Source organism: Nannobrachium achirus (genome assembly GCF_963921795.1).
Source record: "Nannobrachium achirus genome assembly, chromosome: 1".
NCBI lineage: Eukaryota > Metazoa > Chordata > Actinopteri > Myctophiformes > Myctophidae > Nannobrachium > Nannobrachium achirus.
Window position 1 is genome coordinate 35,195,567 of NC_137810.1, and position 7,506 is coordinate 35,203,072.

Sequence of the window (7,506 nt, forward strand, 5' to 3'; positions counted from 1 at the left end):
CTGTGACCTCTCAACATTACCAGACCCGGGGTAATTATGATGGCTCGTGTAAAAAGGATTACATTTGGGTCTGTGGACAATATGGCTATTCTAAGGAGGGTGCCTCTGGGCCACAAGGGACCAATTAAACTGAGGATGAATGAAAATAGTGGGGGAAAGACATCCGACTAGCATTTGCATTCTCTCTTCCTGCCATTAACTGAAGCAGCTCTGGGTTTGGACTGGAGCAGAGTGCTGTCAGCTGTCAACAGCAGCCTGTAGGTGTGTAGATCCACAGAGGTTTATAGGTCTATACATCCCAGTAGACAAAACCAGGGAAATGACAGCTCTGTGAACCTACAGTATCTGGTCTATGTCCAGGTCTGCTGCCATTTTATGTTCTCTCATCAAACTCTATTAGATACATGTGACAGTCTGTAATGAATGCAACATTAATGTAACAATGCTTTTCACCAGACAGACATAACTTATGGAAGAACAATAGTGTGCAGAGCCAACAAAAATTGGTTGCAGGTGCAGGACAAAATAAGCAACTTCGCCAGGCAAAAACCTGACTAAGACCATGCCTGTGGAAACGCTGCAGCAATAAGGGCTTATGAGAGATTAATTCAGTGTGCAGACAGATTTTCTTTTTTTTTTTTTTTAAAAGACATAACTTATAGATCATGACTTAGGGACCTGTGACTTGTTAGACATTGTTGTTAGATAACATCTAACAACAGTCTACCACAAAGCCAAAGCCTATGTTCTAACTCAAGTGACACAACAGTGTCTCTATTCGTGCGGATTGTATTGAATCACATTACATGCAAACCTATGAAGTTACAATCGCATCACATTACTCTAGCCTGGTTGCATTGAGGTCAGTTCGTTTGAAATAAGAGTAAATATTAAATCAAGCTTAATTTTTATTACGGTGCGTGTAACTGTCTATGATCACAATAAGAAGCAAAAACAAACACCAGTCCAGAGGTTATGTCAAATTCCGAGGCTAATATTTGACACATTATCACAACGATTATCAGTAATTCTTATAGTAGTAATCTGTGTGGAAATTGTAGGGAAAGAAACCTTTCTTCCTTGATGAAGTCCAGCATGATTTATAGCTCTGTCAGGATCAGGAACTATAGGCCAATAAATGTTTTTGTTTATTTCTTGTTTCTTCCATTGACTGTGGTTGTCTCTACAGACACACAATACTGTTTCGTTCATAATAATTATGTTATCATTTTGGTATTATATGTGTAGGAGGTGCTACACCAATATAGGCTAAGTAATAAGTATTTAAAAGCATAACTGAAGCTACAAATGTGTGAGTTGTCAAAGCATAGCCATAAAGAAATGCTAGTTGCAAAACCTTTGTTGTTTAAGGAAAGGACTGTATAAATAAAATAATGAACCTCTTGAACCCCATTGCCCCAGCCAGCGGGGGCAAAGGGTGTTGACCTCTGAACAGCTATCAATAAATGTCAATAAATCAATATAGACCAAATGAAACTACAATTTCTTTCTTGATTACTGTTACAGTGGGCCTACAGCATAGTAATCAGCTGCCATTGTACTTTTCATCCATACATTACTCATATTACAGTATTATTACAACGTATTGTTACTCGTTTTTATTATTTTTCACCCTATACTTTAACATTACTAATATTACAGCACTACTCTCACTAAAACATCTGTAGAGTTTACATAGTTTGGAATATTTTCATACAATTTTGCCTATCAATTGATGACACCTTGGTGAACAATTTCTCTATTCACTATATATGTTTTCAATGAGGTCTTGAGGCTCATTCATTATTCAGAAGGCAAAATTCCATAGGCGGAGGTCTTTTTCAATCATCTTTTCCTAGGTAAATGATCACAGCAGGACAATTTGGTAAGAGAAATGTGATGTTTTACACTGCATTTGTTAATTTTCAGGGGTTAGCTGATATTTGGTGGGACAAGATTAGCCACAATCATTGTAGTTTTGTGTCCACAACTGTTCCAATTTGGGCATACATTTTAGGCGGATTTTTCCCCTGGACTCCCCTGGGGCTTAAGAGGTTAAGACTATGTTTTAATCTATTTTCTATGGGGGTAAAAAAGTATTCCTGCAATATTCAACTTTTTCTGGTTCTGTTTTACAAAATAAAACATTGTGTCCTGGTGAATCATCTCTTTCACATAATCACTGATTATGTTGATTCACTTCATGGCCTCATGGCCGCTGCAGTTGAGAAGAAGCAAACAGTCAAATGGAATGCGTGTGTGTAGCAGACCACAGAACATAATACAGCAGACCTCTCCATGGTCTGAGACACGTCACTTATATTTCGGAAGTTTTTTACTCTTCTCTCTGGAGTCCAGGTGGCTACTTTACACCATAATCACACTGGAACCATTTCCCCTGAGAAGCATGGGTTTACAAGCCCAGACACACATAACAAGCTTGCCTGTCCCTGTGCACCCCGAACCTCTCCTGACATTTGTCACATCAGTGATGCAAACGAGAGCTGAGATATAAGCGTCCGCCGGGAGAGCATGAGAAAAGGTGAAAATGCATAACGGGCTGGAGTGGGAGGTGTGGCGTGGGAAACATGCACGGATGCAAAGAGACGGACACATACAAACACACTTGTCTTGTACACACTAACACTTGTGGTCCGCCCACAAACAAATCCGCACGCACACAAGACATTGTGTCTTCCAGCACCCCGTCACAGTGCGGTCGTATCTAGGGTGGCCAGCTCTGCCGTGGTCGGCTTTTTGCACCGGCTCCTGTCACTGGATGCAGAGACGGAAAGTAGATTAACCACTTGGTCCGCAGCCACCCTGCCTGTGACTGTGGACGCACTGAGACAGAGGTGGGATGAGGTGGAATGATGCCATTTCATGCGTCTGATAGGCTTTGAGCGCTGGCATGATGCAAACGCAGCTCTGTGGTGAAACACTTGGGAGTTCAGAGGAGAAACAAACTAAATTCAAGAAAGACTCCCACGAAGAATTCTCAATAAATGGAAGGCGCCTGTGCTGCCTGTATTGTGAAAGGGGCCTCAGGAGGATTTATTTTAGGGGTAATAACTTCCTCGGAAAGTTCTTAAATTGAATTGTAGGTGTGGAGGGACAGGTTTTCCCATCTCTCCTTTATTAATGAGTTTGTTTTTTCCTGTGTTGGACAAATATATACTGTACAGTTCACACATACACACAGGGATGAAACCAGAAGCAAACTAGAAAGGGTCCTTGCAGCATTCCACCAGGACTCCACCAGGACCTGAGGAAGATGCAGGGGAAAGTAGAAGATTTTGTATTTGTGGAACCACTATGGTCAGAAAGGAATGCACTTTTGGAGGTGCACTCTGTAGATGCCCCACAACATAAAAGGAGGGATTGACTGGATGTTATATTGCTTTTCTTTTTTAAGAAATAGGCATGTGTAACAGGTCACAACAAGGTGACCATGTATGCAGATATTTGGAAAACAAATTGGTCCAGCAGTTTATGGGATTAGATATGGATTCTCTTTCTCTCTCTCTCTCTCTCTCTCTCTCTCTCTCTCTCTCGCACGCACGCACGCACGCACGCACGCACGCACGCACGCACGCACGCACACACGCACGCACGCACACACACACACACACACACACACAAAGTATAACCTATAATCGGTATCTTACATATAGTAATTGGAGAATTTGTGGTCTTCATATTACATAGACCATAAAGTCTGTCTCATTTTATGTTCTGCAATGTCCTGTTGTTGTGTTAATGCGTTCATTATGTACCCTGCTGTTAGCCCTGAGTTCATTGTTTAGTGTTGTCACTGCCGCACACGCCAACGCATAATATTCCTAAAATGAACTTCACACGTGGCAATAAAATGTCTCCAGGGATGCAAAGTAACTAATTACAAGTACTTGAGTAGCTATAGCTAGCTTTTTGTGTGTAACTGTACACTCTAAAGTGCGTCAACATTCTATAGAGGAATACACGTAAAAAAAAATATTTTTGCCACACTATTAATATTGATCTCACAACAGCACAATGGGATACAAGCTCAAAATCTGTTATGTTTTCCTTTAATTTTGGACAGGCAAGAATTACAGAGTGGCCTACAGTTATGCTGTCATGGCACGATCAAAAGGTTATTCTATTTCAGTTTGCTTTGAACCACGTTTCATAAGACAATCTTAGAGCAGGCTTTCTTATGAAGAAATGATGCTCACCACTTTAGAGAGCATCATTGAATTGGAGATGGATTGGTTGGTAGGATGTATTCATATTGAAATGGTTATCCTCAGCATGTGACCATATGTAACTAAGTAGCCGTTATACTCAAAAGAACTATACTTCTTACGTTTATTTGAATAGCTTTCAACACTAGTAATCTTGCTTCTGCTTGAGGAATATTTAACCACTAAATATAGATTCAAGTAGTACACTTCTTAGATTAACTTTTTGCGTTTTTCAAATGTGATGCTTTGTGGTCCTGTATACTGTTGACCAGGGTCCAACGAGGGTCTATACTCCTTTTCCGCTCTGCACCCAAATCACTTCAAAGAAAATAAGGGTCAGATCTTTAAGCTGGACAGGTTATGAGTTTGCAGATTCAGTTATTTTCGCTGAATGTTCAGCTATATTATCAGAATATTTGCTTATAATCACATGCTCAGAATAGGGATGCTAGGGTTCATATGGTTAAGAAGACAAGTAAAACTACTTCTACTTGAGAAGCATTATTGTAGTAATCTTTCCTCCCCTGAGAGCTTCTGATTCTGTGACCATCATGAGAACTTTTCACCAGAAACAACACGCAGCATGTTGATTTACTGACATCAAACCTAGTGCTGCCGTCTCTGCCGTCTCTGTGGGTGTCAGGGGCTCCACGTCCGGCCTGGTTTGAAGTATTCAGGGGTCAAATAATCTGGGTTCTCTTTCTCCTCATCTTAAAAGGGGCCCGGGAGTCCGCGGAGGGGCCGTTAAAAGCAGGAAAATAAAAACAGCCACGCGAGGGCAGAGCTCGTAGATCACGCCAGACACTGTGTGCTGAGCGTGTGCAGCGACTCTCCACAGGCCCCCATTAATTGATTTCACTCTCACATGCAAGGATGTGTGCATGCACGTACACGTGCACATACACACAGATACCGGTACATGTACTGTAAGCAATAATGTCCAGACATGGATAGAAGCAAGCAAGCATGCATGCATGCACACATGCACACACTCACACTGGTATTACGGTCACACACCCATACAATGCGCTAACAATTAAATAAGGTGAATTTTGTATCAAATTAGACAATAACTAGAAAATGGTCCTCACAATGTCTATTTTCCAAATTCTGCTATTATAGACCCTGTTTGAGCACAGCTGGCATTTTCTGCCATATTTGCGCTTTCCTCAAATCACACTTTTTTCTACTCTTCCTACAGATTTCGTCCAAAACTCACACAAATCGGTACACAATATCTCTGGGGTCATGTGATCAAGATGTAAGAGTTAGATTTTTCAGATCCCATTCCAAGTGGCTATATGAACAAAGAGTTTGCGGGCCCTGGTTAGGCAACCCGGCCTGTGCTCCGAGAGCGCACTTTTCTAGTTCACAGTCATTTCACTTGGATCAACAATTTTTCTATGGGACCCCGTTGGCACATCAGGGGACTGACCAAAAGGGCCCCAGACCCTGAAGTCTGCACACACAAAAAAGGCCGCTTTGAGGGAAACAAGAGCGATTCAACGTCAAAGCGACTCATGAAGACGTTCTTTGTGTGGCATCAAACCCAATCAAAGCGTCTCTGATGCCAGTTGTTTTGGATGTCGGTTGGTGTGGTGGGAACCTTGTTGTGGCCCGCGACTATTTGTTTGTTTTGATGGCATTTGAGAGGTGGAGGGGCCCTCGGAAACCCTCCCACTCAATCAGTGCATGGACTCGAGAGGAGCTGAGGGATCGCTTCCACAAAAGCACCATGTGACAGGGTCATCGCTGTCAACGCCCCGAGCAGGGTGACGTGCCAACATTGTGACTGACTGGCTTCATATGGCTGCCACCCATGTCCCGCTATCCTCCAGCCAACCCCCATCTCCACACACACACACACACACACACACACACACACACACACACACACACACACACACACACACACACGCACGCACACACACACACGCACACACACATCTCACAACCTTCAACAACATGTTTACCAATGAAGACGGGAGAGAGAGAGACACACACACACACACACACACACACACACACACACACACACACACACACACACACACACACACACACACACACACACACACACACACGCGCGCGCAGACAGTATAGTTAGTATAGTATAGTTATGATGACATGAAGAGAAAACACCTTCTGTAAAAGGAGACATCACAGGAGCACCGTTGCTGTGTGAAGTGTGTGTGTGTGTGTGTGTGTGTGTGTGTGTGTGTGTGTGTGTGTGTGTGTGCGTGCGTGCGTGTGCGTGTGTGTGTGTGTGTGTGTGGTGTAAAGCAACTAAGTAGTTTTACTTACTAGATCTGCTATTTTCAAACATGTTGTACTTTTACTTTTATTGCTTTAAGTTTAAATACATTTTGATGCCAGTACTTTTGTACTTTTACTCAAGTAAATTTTGAATTCTGGACTTCTACTTGTAGCAGAGTACTCCTAAAATGCAGTATTGATACTTTTACTTAACTAGAAAATGTGAGTACTTTTTCCACCACTGGCGTGAGAACGTTAATGTTTGTGTGCGCGTGCGTGACGTGTGTGTGTGATGGTAGGCTGGTGAGAAAAGGCGTGGGTGTCCTTAGTGGCGTACGGGACATCAAACGGGCAGAGGCTGACATGTGAATAGAGGGGAGGTGGGCACGCTGCACTCTGCTGGAGTCTGCCTGCACACTGCAGGGCCCGCTTTACCAACACCACAGGTTGCCATAGGAGCCCTGTGTAAACCTACACGCGCGTGTGTGTGTGTGTGTGTGTGTGTGTGGTTGATGATGCACCATGAAGAGAGAGAGGGAAGGACGCGAGACAGAGAGGTGAGAAAGAAAGAAAGAAAGAAAGAAAGAAAGAAAGAAAGAAAGAAAGAAAGAAAGAAAGAATGAAAGAAAGAAAGAAAGAAATTAAAGAAAGAAAGAAATTAAAGAAGGCTGAGAGAAAGGGGACGGTAGATGGATGTGAGTCACAGAGTACACACACACACACACACACACACACACACACACACACACACACACACACACACACACACACACACACACACACACACACACACACACGCGCGCGCGCGCACACACACACACACACTCGCGCACACACGCACACACAGAGGACGCTGTGTGACTTTAATGAGTAACATACTAATAATAGCAGGGTGAGGTCAGCTCTGTGAGATCCGGATGCCCTTTGTTACAAACTGCTCATCGTTAAAAATCCTTCCTGACTTTCCAGGATGAGACAAACCAAAGCCAAAGAAACACACAGAATCTGAGGTGTCTAATTGTTT